The sequence below is a fragment of the Larus michahellis genome, chromosome 1 (assembly GCF_964199755.1).
Source record: "Larus michahellis chromosome 1, bLarMic1.1, whole genome shotgun sequence".
Classification (NCBI taxonomy): Eukaryota; Metazoa; Chordata; class Aves; order Charadriiformes; family Laridae; genus Larus; species Larus michahellis.
In genome coordinates, this window is record NC_133896.1 from 166,241,969 (window position 1) to 166,259,071 (window position 17,103).

Sequence of the window (17,103 nt, forward strand, 5' to 3'; positions counted from 1 at the left end):
CCTGCTAAAGTTTTGGTAGTAACTGAATGTAAAGCTTCATAGTACTGACCCAGATGGCACTACCTCTAGGCTGCCTTTGGACCCACAGTGCTCCCAACGTCATCACACCTCTTGTGTGCTGCATGGTGCTGACGATAAAATGCCACGCTCGGTTGGTGAGAGTTGTCTTAAAAGGCGGCTAAAGAGTAAGCATCTCAGCTTAAGTTAGCACCATGCATGTGTTCTAAAGCCTAGGAATGTGTTACTGAAAGTGAGCTTTCTGTGATGAAGTGGGATAATAATACTATACTAGAATTGCGTTGAACTTGTATTTTTTGGGTTTCTGATAGTTGGGTCGTCAAAACTAATTTGTGAAGGACAGAAGTTACAGGACTTAATGTGTACTAGTCTGTTAGAATACTTGGCTTACCAGATACTTAAGGTTAAGCTTCTACCGATCAATCACTTACATTTCATTGTCAAACACACATTGCTGGTAATATTAAAATATTTTCTTAATTTTTATGTTTTCTTGAGATACAGCTTCCTTATAATATGCAGAGTTACTTCTCTGTCTTACTGTTTTGTGTTTACAAAAGTCAATACCAGAAATAGCTGAAGTACTGCAAAGATCTGTTTTAGCTGTGTTTCTGCTTACTGTGGCAGCTGCTCTGGGTGAGCTGCATGAAAGTACGTGTCTTTCACAACTGCTTATGCTGGAATACTGATTATGTGATATGTCTTTAGGAAAAGAGAGTATGGATCACTAAATTACTATTTTAAACTTTACAAATAGGTACAGTGTTTTTGGAACATTAAAAATCAATTAACTTGTGGTACTGTTTCAGCTCAGAACTACACAGAAGAAAGCAGTAGTGTGTGACTGGATTATTGATTAGATCTTTTGAAAGTTGTTTTGAATGTTTAGATGCTGAAGATGCAAGTTTTGACATTCATGTGACTATCCAAACAAGGGATATTACCGGGAGTGGATTTTTCAAAAGGATTTGTTAATTTTTAGTGGAAGCTGTTGTAGTTTATTTAAATGTTCTTGATTTAATCCTTCTGAGTGTTTGAGATTTTTGGCTCAGTGTTCCCACTTTTATTTATGTATACATAGAAATAAATACGTACATGCATATTTTTAAAATATATAAGTATATATTTTTTTTTAAAAAATAATCTAGGAGACTTTTGCTCTGAGCTACTTTGCTGTATATCAGGCTGCCTTGGCAGGTGAGTGCTCTGGTGGGAGCATTCCTTTCACAGGGAGAAGTCTTTTTATTGTTAAACATCTTATTTTGCCATTAACCTCCTGGCTTCTGTAGAAAGAAAAGGACAGAGGATCAAGTAGTGAACTGTTAATGTGGATAAGTGTGATGCTGTCAGGTTTTTATTTCTCTCTGTTTTTACATGGAAGATACGAAGAAGCATTTCCGCGGGAGGCAAAGGTAGTAATGTAAAACACTGTGAATGCAGCAATCTTTCAGTCTGCTTTTCTCAAGGCTTGTGTCACAGAACAAATTGAGAAAGAAAATAAAAATAAGAAAATAAATGGAGGAAATGTGGCTGTAGCTTAAATTGCTAAAGCTTTCTAAAGAAGAGCTGGCCTTCGGTGAAGGGTTTCTATCTGGCTCACACTTGGGAAATTACTTGTGGATAGCTGCCAGGTCTGCATCTCTTTTGGGGGTTACCGTTATGGGTTGGCTCAGATCTTCAGGAATCAGCTCCTGAAATCCCATGTGCATTGGGGAAAACCAACATTGCTACCCCGTTATCGGGGTGTACCATGCCTGCCCTTCAGCACGTCACTTGCCAGCAGCAAGAATTTGGAAGATGGGGAAGTGCTGAAGCAGGGCTGTGGGCAGCCCGCCTGCCCTGCAAGTTGTAGCCCATGGGGCCTTTGTGTGTGTATTGGTCCCAGCTTGTGTGGTGGAGATAGTCCTTGCCTTCTCCAAGGGTTTCTCTGGTTTGACCTTGTGTCACATTTAAAAGGACTGTAGTTTCGATATTTGTCTGTCAGAGTCCCAGGACTTTCACTAATTAATAATCAGAGTCCCAGCAAAGGACTTTCCATGAGTTAGATTCACAAATAATTGAAACTAGGCTAGCAAAAATAATAACAGTTCCAATATTTGTCTGTCAGAGTCCCACCAAAGGACTTTCACTGAATCAGATTCACAAATAATGGAAATCAGTTATTTTATTGAGAGCGACAGAAACAGATTCGAGATTGCAGTTTATAAATTCGCTAACTACGATAGCGCTAATTAATTAAGGTTAATATTGCTAGCAAAAATACTGGTAGTACAAGAAGCTGGGGTAACATTCAGTAGAGGGTGAAAGGCGCAGCGCGTATGCAGAAAGGCGTCCCTGCCTGGGGTGGAGGAAGGGAGCGCAGCCCGTCGACTGGTCCGTTGGGTATCAAGTTTCTTCTCTCCCAATTTAACAGTCATTCTCTCCACCCTTTTATCCTCAAAATTATGAGGTTTCCCTCCCCTAGGTGACGTGTAGTATGATTTGGCTGGAGAAATGAGTGCTATAGTCATATATGTTTAGCGTGCTCTCTAAAATCTTCATTAGCCTATACAGGGGTGTCAACTTTGATATGCATTTCACAGGTAATGAGGCAAAGGTCAATTATCAGGCATGGTGGCCTCTCCAGGAAACAAAGAGCTACACAAAGTCTCTGTTATCTTGATTTTACTGTCTTTGTTGACGAAAAGCAGGGCTGTCCTGGCTCCCCAAGACTACCCCATTATTTATGTATCCTGTGATAGTCAGACAAGCCTTCACTCCGCTGGGTTGCACAAGAGATAGCAAAGCCAGTCTTAATTGCTCTTTGAGCACAGGGACTTCACCTCAGTATCCAAATTCCACGCCTTGGCAACCTGCTTACCTTTCCATGCTGCTTGGCATTAAGGGGTGCCGGCTGTGGTTGAGGCTGGTTTACGTTGTCGCAATATGATGGACTATGAAATAGTTTTTCTTTGTCCTCCGCCCTGTCCTTCACTTGATCTAAGAGGAGATTATGGGAGAAAAAAAATGTAGGGTTTTTTTTTTTGTTTGGTTGGTTTTTGTTTTTTTTTTTTTTTCCCCCTCTCCAATCTTGGTTGTGGAGGGGTACAAAATAGCACAAATTTGGTTTCCCATTAGGAGAAAGTTGGGAATGGCTTCGTGTGGACTTGGAATGCACCATTTTGCTAAAACTGTGTTCTTTCACTCTTTACATAGCTATGAAATGCTAATATGTGTCTACTTTTCAGTAAGAGCAACTTTTGTAAAAAACCCCAAATTTTGTTGGAGGAAAAAGGGGCTGTTTTATTAAAAGTACTATATCTGAGAATGAGTTGTCCTTTTCTTTTGTTTCTGTTTCATTTTGTTTTGGATTACTTTTATTTCCATTTCACCTGACAAAACAAAGGTTTCTAAAAATAGCAAAAATTAGAATAGCCTGTTGGTCCAGAGTAGCCCTGATTTTTGTGGTAACGTATGAAAACTCTACAGTCAATAGTATTTTGACTTCGACATATGTCATTGCACGTTTGGAGTTTATCTGCACCAAAAATCACAAGATTATGTTAGCTGCATCAGTAGGAGACACGCTCATTAAGTGATTACATTCACCATTTCTCAGCAAAACAATCATTGCCAGTGGCAACGGAAAATCATGAGAATATGAGATTTTATATCAGTATGTTGTTAGCACACATTTTTAGTACAATGGTGTGTGGGTTTGGTTTTTTTTTTAACCTCTCCCTAACTGAAATTTTTTGTTAAAGAGTTTTTGTTTTCAGTCACTGAGTAACTGCTGGCCTTGTCCTCAGCATTTCAACTTCTGAAAGTACATCTTGTGCCTCGTTTTCAATTTGCAGCTCCTGAAGAAGGGTGGTTGCTCACAGAAGACTTCCATAAGAAGACCAAGAGGGGAGCCACGAACACGATGAGAGGGCTGGAGCACCTCTGCTATGAGGACAGGCTGAGAGAGCTGGCGTTGTTCAGCCTGGAGAAGAGAAGGCTCCGGGGAGACCTTATAGCGGCCTTCCGGTACCTAAAGGGGGCCTACAGGAGAGATGGGGAGGGACTCTTTATCAGGGAGTGTAGAGATAGGATGAGGGGTAACGGTTCTAAAATGAAAGAGTGGAGATTTAGTTTAGACATTAGGAAGAAATTCTTCACTGTGAGGGTGGTGAGGCACTGGAACAGGTTGCCCAGGGAGGCTGTGGATGCCCCATCCCTGGAGGTGTTCAAGGCCAGGCTGGATGGGGCTTTGAGCAGCCTGGTCTAGTGGGAGGTGTCCCTGCCCATGGCAGGGGGTTGGAACTAGATGATCTTGACAGTCCCTTCCAACCCAAACCATTCTGTGATTCTAAGTGGGACAACTTGAGGAAAAAATATACGCTATTTGAAAGTAAGAGAAAATAGCGGATGTGTGTCACCAACTATTCATAGGGACAGTTTGGGAAAAGGCTGCTTCTTCCACCCTCAAAAAAGGAGGGATTTGTTAAACTCCTCTACTACTGTGGAAGAGGGAGAGGTTGATTTGTCTTTTTTTGACTAACTGGAGGGAGAAGCAGCGGACAATCTTGCAAAGCGCCATTTCTGGGAGTGTGAATAGGGGATGGTCTCGCAGGTAGCTTTTTCTAGAGCTGTGGGATGTGCAAATAAACACAAATTTGAGACGTGAGTGTCCAGCAGCAGTGCCACGTGTGCTGATGTAATGTGTGCTCTGGGGTACATCCGCTGCCTTCGAGCTGCAGCCACAAGAGCGTGGTAACAGTCGCCTGTTGAAATAAAGGCCTAACCGAAAGTTTGTGAGAATAAACTATTTTTCTTGTAACTGTGCTTTGACCGGCTTTGTGATTTATGCAGAGTTACAATGTTTCCCTGTGGAAGGGGGATGGAGGATGAGGATGGAGGTGCCCTTTCTATTTGTGTTTACTCATGCTCCGTCAGCTCGGTACGGAATTTGCCGGACTTCAAAATGAAGTCTCTGAAAACTGAAGCAAAAATACTGCCAATTTAACACTCTTGAATCCCACAGTATCTTCGAGTTCCTGTTACCCCTGAAATAATCCAGGGAGCCACAGCCAAAACACCTTTATCCTGGTACTAAATGCATGCAGGTTATGTAGTGTGCATAGGCGTATGCATATAGCTTTGTGTTATTGCAGCATTTGTCTTTGCCTTAAGGCATAATTTTATTTGCAAAGACCCGTCATCAACTTGTTTGCGGCGTTGGCGGTATCTGGCAATGTCGGACGAAGAACATCTGCCTTATTTAAATCATGCCCCACAAATATCGCTCAGGTGATGGGTGGAGAAAAATCCCTTAGTATTACCCCTTGAGAGGTGGGCCGAACAGCAGCCGAAATAGCTCAGTTGGGAGAGCGTTAGACTGAAGATCTAAAGGTCCCTGGTTCGATCCCGGGTTTCGGCATAAGCTTTTTCTTTCATTTTCTCGCGAGGTGGCGGGCGGCTGCCCCTGATGTCGCCGCCCCACGGGCTCTGGGAGCGTTCAAACCCCGCCACGGCCCGGATCGGCCCGTTCTTGCCCGCCCCGACCCGATCTGTTCCCGCCCGATCCGGAACGGCCGTTCCCGGCGCCGGAGCGGGGCCCCAGGCTCCCGGCCGGGGCAGTTGTTCTGTTGGGCTGGTAGCCACAGTGTCGTGTCGCTCACGACACATTGTGTGTCGCCGTTCTACGTCACGTCGTACAAATGTCATTTGTGCCGGTAGCAGCGCTCTCGGTGGCGGGGCCCACCCGCACCGCCCTGCCGGGGATTTCGGCTGCGGGGCCTGAGAATCCCTATTGCCTTCCTCCGTTGGCTTTTTTTTTTTTTAATTTTAAAAAAAGCTGTTTTTCCATAGGTGGAAATCAGTGAAATGATGATACCGGAGAGAGTCCAGCAGAGGGCTATGAAGATGATGAAGGGCCTGGAGCCCCTCTCTTATGAGGAAAGGCCAAGGGCCTGTTCAGCCTGGAGAAGAGAAGACAGAGGGGATCCCATCAACGCTTATCAATATCTAAAGGGTGGGTGTCAGGAGGATGGGGTCAGGCTCTTCTCAGTGGAGCCCGGCGACAGGACAAGAGGTAACAGGCACAAACTGGAACACAGGAAATTCCATCTCAACCTGAGGAGGAACTTCTTTACCCTGAGGGTGGCAGAGCACTGGAACAGGCTGCCCAGAGAGGTGGTGGAGTCTCCGTCTCTGGAGACATTCAAAACCCACCTGGACACGTTCCTGTGCAACCTGCTCTAGGTGACCCTGCTCTGGCAGGGGGGTTGGACTGGATGATCTCTGAAGGTCCCTTCCGACCCTGACCATTCTGTGATTCTGATGCCATTTTACCTCTGTTAAGTGTGCACGTTGACGCTTGCCAGGCGTCGGCAGGGATGGGCAGGTACCGCTCTGCAGAGCCCCCTGTACAAACAATCTATAGCAGCTCGACAAAGTGGCAACCTTTGGTGTGCCTGTGTGTGTGTCATGTGTGAAAAACCCACGCAGAGGCGGTTTGGGAAGGAGGTGGAGGAGGAATGAGCTGTTGAGCCTCCCCGTCCTCTCCTCCCAGTGCTTTGTGCCGCAGAAGAGGGGAGGACACGCTGCAAAGCAAGCCACGAAATCACAGAAATGCTCCGCAGCTCACGTCTACCCAACACTCCATGGGCCTGTGTCCTCCCTGGCAACTGGAAATGCAGTGTCTGGGAGGGTTTGCCTTCCAGTTTCATAGAATCAGAGTCATAGAATGGTGAGAGTTGGAAGGGACCTTGAAGGTCATCTAGTTCCAACCCCCCTGCCATGGGCAGGGACACCTCCCACTAGACCAGGCTGCTCAAAGCCCCATCCAGCCTGGCCTTGAACACTTCCAGGGATGGGACATCCACAACTTCCCTGAGCAACTTGTTCCAGTGCCTTACCACCCTCACAGTAAAGAATTTCTTCCTAATATCCAATCTAAATCTCCCCTCTTCCAGTTTAAAACCGTTACCCCTCATCCTATCTCTACACTCCCTGATAAAAGAGTCCCTCCCCATCTCTCCTGTAGGCCCCCTTTAAGTTCTGGAAGGCCGCTATAAGGCCTCCCCGGAGCCTTCTCTTCTCCAGGCTGAACAACCCCAACTCTCTCAGCCTGTCCTCATAGCAGAGGTGCTCCAACCCTTTCCTTTTTTCCTTTTTTCTTTTTTTCCTTTTTTCCTTTTTTCCTTTATTCCGTTTATAGCTCTTCTAAGTTTAAGCTTTTTACTTAGGATGGAAGAACTGAAAGCAAAAAGTTTCATTCCCAGTCCCCTCTCTGCCCTCCACTGCCTCCCACTATAGATTAGGGATGCTAGAAAGGAGTGGGATGGTAAGGAACGGTAGGGACAGGGACAGAGAGACGCTTTTGGGAGGACAGAGACGGAGGCAGAAAGATTAGAGATTGCTTCTTGCCAAAATCTGGCAAGATTCCGGGACCTCACAGTTCCTCTGCTGTCAACAGATAGCTGAAACTACTTCTGGTTCACAGAAAGGCTAAGGAATAACTTCAAGGCCAGAAAATCTGGTAATTAATGTTATTTAGCCTTTACCACTTATATATTTACCCCTGATTCTTACTTAACTTTAAAGTTGGGAAAAATCACTTGGATTTTTCTGAAGCATATTTTTAAGAAGGGGTTCTGGTTTCTGTTTGAAGACATGAAGAGGCATAAAATTCACTTGTTCTCTTGGTAATTTGTTGCAACTGTTCCAAATATATTCCTTTAGTTTGGATCTGCCCTCTGTTATATTCTAGCTATTATTTCTGTTAAAGCTTTTCTTTGTTAGATGGAAGATCTTCTCAGTACCTGGCATTAGTCATCATGAAGCAGTAAAGTCAACACCCAGCTTTGTTTTGATAAATCAAAGAAATCAAAGCCTTTGAGTCTCTCATTTAAAGACACTTTGTCCTGCTTTCAGGTAATTTTTGGTAACCTTTTAAATACACTGACACCAGAACAACGCACAGAAAAAAGGTCTCTCAGTATTGATGTCACACATGCAAAACTCAGCAGTAAGTCAGCTCCTTGCCTCTATTCAGCATCTTTCATCTATTAATGAAAAGGTATCGCTGGTCTTTTTTAATCACAGCATCACATCAAGCATTGCTGCTGAATTGCATCAGCACTCACTGCTGATGAATATCCTATTAGTACAAAAAGGAGAAATCTTACTTAGGCGCCTACTAATAAGACAGGTAAGGGACAGTATAACTGCTTATATTACTATTTTTCTTAAAGATTTTTTAAGCTTTTGAAAGAATGTTAATACTGCACACTCGAGTACTCAGGGATAGAAGGAAAAGTTAAAATGAAGATAACTTGTCACCTCTCATCTGTACTTTTGTGCATGTGATATCAGAAATAAATACTTTTTTTTTTTTTGCAAAAACCTTTTAATGATTCAGCAAAGACTTTAACAGTGCTTTGGGAATGAGTTAGGAAGGTATTAGTTTCCTGCAGACTTGTAATCAAAGAGGCAAAAGAGAGAATGACTGTTTACTTTTTGGCCTTTTCCATACTGCTGAATAAAAGAGAGTCACGGAGCAAGCTTGGACGTCAGGACCTCTTGAATGACTGCTTGGCTTGTGCTCTAGCACCCTGATAGCCAGCTCTTTCCAAGACAGCCAGCTCTTTCCGGACACTGGCCAGCCAGTGCCACTCAGCTGAGGGGGCCAGCATGGGGCCCCAAGACTGCTTTTAGGCAGGGGTCTGGCCATACCCCATCAGTGCTGCACCAGAGGTTGGGTCCCCTCTGCCACTGAGTTCCCCGAGGGCCAGGAAAGGTGAGGGTCACTCTTGCCCTCTCCAAGTGTCTGATTTTCAATTGGGATACCTGGGCACATGGATGCTGTGGTAGTGTCTGTAATTTCTATTTTTAAATGAAGGATAATATTCTCTGTAACAGCAATTCCCTCCTCAGAGGTTTTGTGACGTTAAGCAGAAATTTTGTGGAGCACTGAAATACTAAGGGTGATCGCCATGGGGACACTGAGGAGAAAATCTAATTTTTGTTCGGTATGGGATTTGGATAGCACGCACTGAATAAGGCCTTGGGTCTTATGTGGAAGAAGAGGATAAAATTAAGAGATAACCTTAATTCTGGTATTTTTTAAACTGCTGTCTGTTTGATTTTGCAGGCTTGATGCAGGTTTCTAATGGGATTTGGCAGGTTCTGGGAATATAACCCCGAGTGTTGTTGCTTTATTGCTTTTATGTCACACAATATTCAGGCATTTTTCATTCAGCTTTATCTCCTTTACACCATCTTTTTGTTAACATTGCTGCTTTCTAGGTTTCTTCTTGCCAGCAAACATCTTTTCCATTTATTTTTCTGTTAGCATGTTCCCTCAAGATGAACCCCCGGCTAGGAAGCAGATCCAGGCTACTTTCATGTCTAACTAAGTCTTTACGTTTCAGTCACAAGGCTCCTTCTCTGCAACTGGGAAACTTCCCTGCCCCTACAGAAGCGGTTACATGTGCTTTTTTAAATGACCATCAAAGACTGAAGTCGATACCTCACAGAGGACAAAAATCACTTTTTACAATGTTGTTTCAGCCTTACTGAAATATTCAAAATCTGGTGGATTTGATTTGGCTCATGTGCTTTTTCCATGACCATCCTTGGCTACTGAGTCGCTCTTTTAAGTGAATGAAAACTGCAGCAGAAGGAGCAGCTCGGTGAGAGGTGCACCCCACACCCTAGCTCTGCTGCAAGCTTCAACAACTCACAGCCACAGAACATGACAAGTGATGGAGAAGCTTTACTTTGAAATACCTCTATTTGGTATTTATGACAGTGGTGGGACTAAATTGCTATGCATGGTGTTTTCCATAGCCTTCCTTAGGGTTTTATTAAGTTCAGGTGTTCCTTGGATGAGATGCACATCCTCCTCCTCCATCTTCCCAGACTTGCACATCTACTGGATTTAAAAAGTCCCCTCCTTGTCCCTGCGGCCAATTTCTGCACCTGATATTTGTTACTGTCTTCTCTGCCTCTCGGCAGTGAGTAAATGGTACTCACATGCAGTAAAATTTCCTTCTTTTTGTATTGAAAATTGGGTTGGTTTGATAGAAAAGATTTGTTTCTGTCTCTTGACTAAAAGATTTCTGACTTTGTTGCCTGCGCTGTTTACAGACATCCAGTAAATCTCATTTAGTTACGCAGTGTGATCAATGCAAGGGATTTAGAAGACATGAGTCAGGACTCGCGTTTAGTTTTTATGATTTTTGTATATTTTTAATAACAAACCGTGGTTATTGTCTATCTGGTTTCTGGTCCTGTAGAAGAACTAGAATTGTGTTTTTCAACTTTCTGGGAAAGAAAAGCATTTAAAAAGAAAAAAAAAATCAGCTGATGATGCGTTTCTAGTATCTAACACCCTAAATTCAAGTCTTTTTTTTTTTTCCCCTGTGCGTGAGCAAGTTAGGAGAGCTTTATCCTGTTTGAGTTCAGCTCAGGAACCCCATGTAAGGAGGCTTTTTTCTGATCCGGTTCATGTAGAACTCATATTCCATAGTAATGTGGAAATATAGAATTTATAATATAGTTAACAGGATAGAATTCTGGCCGTTAAGTGAAATCTTAACCTTCCATCCTGCTATGGTTATCAATGCTGTCTTTATTCCTCAGTGAACCTCGGGGGAAACATTATGTTTTGTTTGGGTGTACAAACATCTACTTACTTAAAGCAAGGGAAGCATTCGTTACTTTGCCCAACAACGTTCTTGGGATTTAGCTCACATGACATGAGGGATGAATATCTTTTTCTTCCATTTTATATTTTCTGCTCGGATAAGTATTAGCTTTAGTATTTTGGATAAAAATTGTGAGAGAAGGGCATCTTCTGGAGCTGGCTCTTGAAGGACTAATGTAAAGTCAAGGCTTTAGAGAATTCTGATACCATTTCAAATACAGTGTTTGTATTGTCTTTCAGATTTTTTCTTTTAATGTGGTACAGAGCCAGGTCTGGATTTCCTTCTTCGTATTTCTTTCCCTGTGACTGGGACAATTTGCTGCATTGCTGAGTTGTCAAGACAAGAGCCTGTGAGCCACCCCTTCCATGTCTTCCATGTCTTTGGCTCACACCTTCCTGGCCGTGTCCTGAATGATGAGCCACAAGGCAGCCGGCGTGAGAGCTGGGTTGCAGGCTCCTTACAGATTTTGCACAACTGTAAAGCTCCACATGTGCCAAAACTAGGATATTAAGCCAGCTTACATCTGACTTCGCCTTTTTGTCAACCAGCATGAAGCTGCTCTACGTCAATCAGGTCCTCTCCCACCGCAGCCATTTGGAGTGGGATTCATCTCACTTTACTTTAGACATTTAAAAGTTCACTGCCTGTCTAAGTTTGAAGTCATCACTCTCACCTCCTTTAAAAAGAGAAATTAGGACAGAGAGAGACCATCTGACCTTGCCAAAATGCCTGTCTGAGAATGGGATGTATTGTCCTGTGGAGGTGCTTCTTTCCCTTTATAGACTCTCGGAGAACCACAGGGTAACTGAGATTTAGCTCTCTTCCGTATGCCTGGATTCCTGAAATGAATTGTACCTTATATTCTATAAGCTTGGGCTAGAAGCTGGTGGAATAACTCTTGAGGTAAAGTTGTCTTTGGACAGCCTTTGGGCAGATGGTCACCATAGCAGTTGTGGAGAGGCAGATATAGAAAGATTCTTGAATGGTAGATCTCTTTGACGTGGTTTACGCATCTTTTGCCAACTGAAGATGCTGAGATAAGTGGTGTTGCTCACACAGTCTGGTTTCATCTGCCATTCAGCATTGTATTTATCTAAACTATAAGTGGCTTAAGCTTTCATCTGTGTTCCTACGTATTACAGACACTGGAGAAAGTATGCTTGTTTAGGTATAAAGTGACATGGCGCTGAGTCTCATTAGATGAATGATGATACTGCTTAATGATTTCTGAAGAGGTTTCTCAGACATGTTAAGTGAGGGAATAGGACAGAAGAAAGATCTTGCAAAGGAAATGGAAGCGCTCATACATTATCTCTGACATAAATAAATAAAACTATACTAAGGCAATATCTGACTTAAAAGTGTAAAAAATGTGTCAGCAATTTTTAAATGATGTTTATTTAAGGCTGTGGAAAGATCTAGCAGAGCTGACACAGGCCTCCGCTGTACTAAAGCAGTATGTGATTTTGGGACCTTTCTAAACGATTTGTATATATTACATGCTTCAGCTAACATGTGTCCTTGGAGAGGTGAGAAGCAAAGTGCCATCAGATTTGGAGCTTTGGAAGTGTATGTCTTGAAGTAATAGGGATTTCCCATTGCAGTCAGCTCCAAACTTGTGGGAGGTAAGTTCAGCCGGACCGCAAGGCCCAGTGAAGAATCAGTGAGGAATCCAGGTGGGATTCATCTGTCTAAATGTAGACCTCTCATGTGTATTGAGTACCACTGAACCCTAGGCTCCCCTTACAATAAATAAATGGAGAAGGTTAAGCCTTTGTGCAATGCGATTCATCCCCTTCTAATGTGGGTACAGAAAACAGGTCGAGTGAATTGCAATCTAAAAACCTCTATTTCTCTCCATTAAGAGAGGTTCCTATAAAGGAAGCCCTGGCTAACCAGTTAAATGTAGGTATCTGTAATCAATAGATGTCTAACATCAGATGAGATTAATTTCATTCTCTGTCACGAGGAAGCCTGCAGGTAAAGCTACAGAAAGACCGACGAGTGGAACTGGCGACACGAGGAAATCTTGAGTAATCCAGTGTCCAGATTGATGGGGTACGAGCGTAGCAGCCTTGTGGCTGTCGAGGAAATGAAACTCACCCAAGACTGTGAAACTGTCTTTAAGTCAGGTTGAATTCCTGGCTGCAGTCTTGTGTATTTTCTGAGAGACCTGACCAGATGACTCATTTCTGAGCTGCTCTTCTATCCTAACAAAGCGATTATGTTGTAACACGTAAATTGGTTTTCAGGAAAAGAAGTCCACAGATTAGAAAGGAACTGGATAAATAACGTAAATGTGAGAAGGCGGGAGCTGATGAGACTGTTCATATGAAGAGGGATTTTGTGCAAGGAATGGATCACGAGATCTCCAGAGCTGCTCTGCATGCCCAAACCTTGGCCTCATTCTCCCAGCCACAGGACAGAGAGACAAAGGGTAAGGTGCTGAAAAGGCAGTGGTCTGCATTGGAGGAAGGAAGAGAGAAGACATGAATGAATAAGAACCTGTGTAAGAAGAAAAAAGCAGAACGGAATGGGAATAGAAAGAAGGGAGGAAAGATTCAAGGGTGTCTACTTTTAAGGAGGGTGGGAGAGAACAGAGATGAGCAGGTAAGTAGCAAAGTAAAAGGGAAGAAAATTCCAGCATAGAGATAGGAATCAAAAGGCCTAAGTGAAATGATGCCAAAGTTTGAAGAATTATCATCACACTTACTAGAAAGGAAAGCTAATCTTGCAAACATAAAGAAACCTACATGGGTAGTGAATGAACAAATGTGGCAACAGAATGGCAACTACTCTTCTTCTTAGGTCAACCCTTATTACAATTTATTGCAGTTTATTGGAAATTTTGAAATATTAAACGATTTTTCTGAGATGCACTGCTTTGAGACATAAGCCTAAGAGATTGCTTCTGCAAGTGCTGAGTTGTTTTTTTCCCACATCTAATGACTTACAGGATTTTGTGTAGATCTGCTTGCACTTGGGTAACTCAGAGTGTCAAATAGAAAACAAGATCAACAGATGTAGGGAAGCCTTTCTTCCCATGGATTTCTGTTTGGTGGCTGTTTTTAGTTTTTAGGAGGAGTTTTTTTTTCAAGTGCAAGCTTTTTATTTTGTCAGGTCACTTAAAATGGCTCATTGTGGAGTCAGATGGCTTACTTGTGTAGTCTCTGTTGTCTAGTAATGTATAATCTCAAACTGAAGTCTTTACTTCTACTGGAGCACTTAACAGCTCTCTCTTCTACTTGCCATCTAGCATATTCTAGGTCTCCTGAATCTCCTAGGAAGTTTATGTCTTTGAGATCTGTTTCTCCTGCGTGAGTTATGCTTTACGCTCCATCGACTATAACGATTAAGATGTCTGTTTGCCATAATGGGAACTTAAATGCACGTAGCTCCTAGACAGATGCATACATGGTAGATGCATAATGAGGGTATCTTAGTCTTGAATCGACTTCCACCTTGTATAGTGAATAGCTTTGCTTCACACATTTTCCAATGAAAGTTTTTCATAAGTGTTCAAGTAATGCATTCTTGGTCGCAGTGTTGGAAAAACATACCTTAGATCATGCTTCTTACTCTATGAAATCTGGAGCACGTAAATCCACAACAGTTAAAATCAGTAGCCAAAATATTTATCTGTCACTTAAAATAGGAACAGAAAGGTGGATTTGATGTAAGCTTTGGGTAAAGATTAGCATGGGTTCATTTCCATTCAAAACATTCTTATTCTGGCCAGTTTCATGTCATGCGTAAGATAAAGTTATGTTACGTGATCTTTGGAGCAATGAAAAATGTACAAAGGTATATAATTTGAGTTTCTTGCTAAGTCCTTTTTGTCCAGTCTCTAAATTTTGCTTGACAGATGTAGAGTCTGTTCTTTCTCAGGTGAGGTTTATGACAATGTAAATACCCCTAAGCCAATGTAAAGGTGGTTTGGCAGAACAAGGAATCAGAGATGTACTATTTTCTTCAAAGAAAGAAAAATATTCACAAGGGCCAAAATTTCCAGAAGTGCTCATCGGTTTTTGCTGCTCAGCTTGAGATACCATGGATTCACTTGACTGTGTGAGTTTGCTTCTTATCACCTGAAAGGAGGGTGTGGAGAGGTGGGGGTCAGTCTCTTCGCCAAAGTAACAGGCGATAGGACAAGAGGAAACGGCCTCAGGTTGCACCAGGGGAGGTTTAGACTGGATATTAGGAAAAATATTTACACTGAAAGAGTTATCAAACACTGGAAAAAGCTGCCCAGGGAAGTGGTGGAATCATCATCCCTGGAGGTTTAAAAGACAGGTAGAAGTAGTGCTTAGTGACATGGTTTAGTGATGGTTTTTGTCAGAGTTAGGTTGATGGTTGTACTCGATGATCTGAAAGGTCCTTTCCAACCTAGTCGATTCTATTCTATTCTATCATATGGTGGGGTTGTTTTGTTTTGTTTTGTTTTGTTTTGTTTTTTTTTTTTGTTTTTTTTTTTTTTTGTTTTGTTTTGGAAATTCTTCTGTCTGTGGAGCAGATGCTTTGGTGTTCCTCATCCTGTCTCTTTTCTTTCCACTTGGACCGTGATCTTTTTCTTGTTTGCAGTTTTCCTCGTAGAATTACCTTTCTTCTTGTTGTCTCCAGAATTATCAGCTGCTGCTATGAATTATCATGTGGTTTATTCTTTCTATTGATTTCCACATATATTTATATGTAGAATGTTGTATTTTGGCCAAAATTCTTTCCAAAATTCCAAAGGCTAAGTCCTTTTCTGGCTTGATGCTAATCTGTGCTTGAGTAGAGTAGAAGGAGCCTGTGAAACAATACTGTCATTGAGAAAACAAATGTGAACCCGCTGCCTACTTACTGCTCAGGAATTCTGCATTACTCGGGTGAGTTGTGTTTAGTGATTTCTTTGCCTGTTCCTTGGAGCATTCTTTTTCTTTATTCTGTCTCTTGCCAAAAAAAAAAAAAGTGAATGTATTAATCCTGAAGATGCGTTGGCATCTGTATGGGTGTATTTGTTTGCCACCCTTTGATGATATGCTGGGAAGTTTGATGTTAGGGGTGAACCTGGGCATGAATCCATACTACAAAGTAGCTGAAGTGCTGTGTTCTTCTACTTCCAGAGTAAAGCCTAAATACTTTAACTAATAAATTCAACACAGTTTCAGGTGTGGTAGCCTGACCCCGTAGCTCAGAATTGTGGACATGGTAGCGCGATCACAATTTGGGTCAAGGGGGCTTTGGCCACCGCTCATGCGCTCAGATTCACTGCCTGAAAAGTCTTGATAGCTGCAGGCAAGCAGTTCTGGGCAGCGGTGTCAACGCAGAGTGCTACTCATTTTTCAAGAGGTAGCGAAACCTCGTAGTAAATAAAAAATCATTCAGCATGCTATTTTGTAAACTGGTATAGTGCTGATATCGTGCAGCCCTAACAACGGCTCCTTTATTTAAGTGCAATAGCTGCGGGGAGGCTGCAGAACCTTCTCAACAGTGAAGCACTAAGAGACGGACAGTCCCTGCCGTTTTCCCGCTGACTAATTGAAAGACAACCGTCTTTTTGTCATTTTGCTCGGTGTCTTCCGCACGGCGTGTCATGCAGCCGCGTGTGGCTGCTGATGCCGGCAAGCCTGCAACGGGCACCGACACGGTGATGCCAGGATGCGCGATCTGTCCATCCTTTTTCTGTCTGTCCGGGTGCTCCCTCCCCAGCCAGGGAGGGTGCTCCTAAAGTGTTGGTGAATTAGGGAGGGCATTCCTAAAGCATTGGTGAATGAGGGAGGACCAGAGGCTAGCGCTACATCTATACTAGCACGGCATGCTGTAGCATGCTCACAATTCTGTAAAATCATGTAGTTGTGATGGGGGGAAGTAATCACAAGAAAAGCTATGGATGTGCCGCTCTTCCACTCACAGTTTTCTTTCCCCTGCTCGCTAAGTAGTCTCCATGCTATCATCTCTCTGCTATTCCTCTTCTCCACACCCTAACTTCTCTGAAAATGACACATTTCTCCTTCCTTGTGTACTATATTAGAAGAACTTGTTGCCTTCCCTTGCCTTGCCTGCCTCAGTCCCTCGCCTTTCTCTGCGCTTACTCTTTCTGCCTCATACAGGCTCTCAAATGGCAGCAGGCACCTCCCTACGGGTGTCTGAACTGAGCCAGCTTTGATTAGAATGGCTGCTTGCACACGTATTTTATGTGCAGACACTTCAGTTCAGGGGTTTAATCAGCTAGCTGAATCCTATCCATGTTTTTTGATTTTTTTTTTTTTTTGGTGATGCTGATAAATGTGTGTTCACTTTAATTGCTCTCAGGTGGTATGTTGGTAACTTTGGTTCAGGACATTGTCTAACTTAGATTCAAAGACTGATCTTTCCCACATCCGAGGGGTGTGTTCAGGTGCTGAGTAGTATGGGGAGGTGGTTTTGA

The 17,103-nt window shown here is 42.9% G+C and overlaps 1 non-coding gene across 1 annotated transcript; it reads left to right on the plus strand.

Moving 5' to 3' along the window:
* Window positions 1–5,346: 5,346 nt before the first annotated feature.
* TRNAF-GAA (transfer RNA phenylalanine (anticodon GAA)) lies at window positions 5,347–5,419 on the plus strand. Its single transcript has one exon. It is a non-coding gene; the product is annotated as a tRNA-Phe (tRNA).
* The last annotated feature ends 11,684 nt before the right edge of the window (window positions 5,420–17,103 follow it).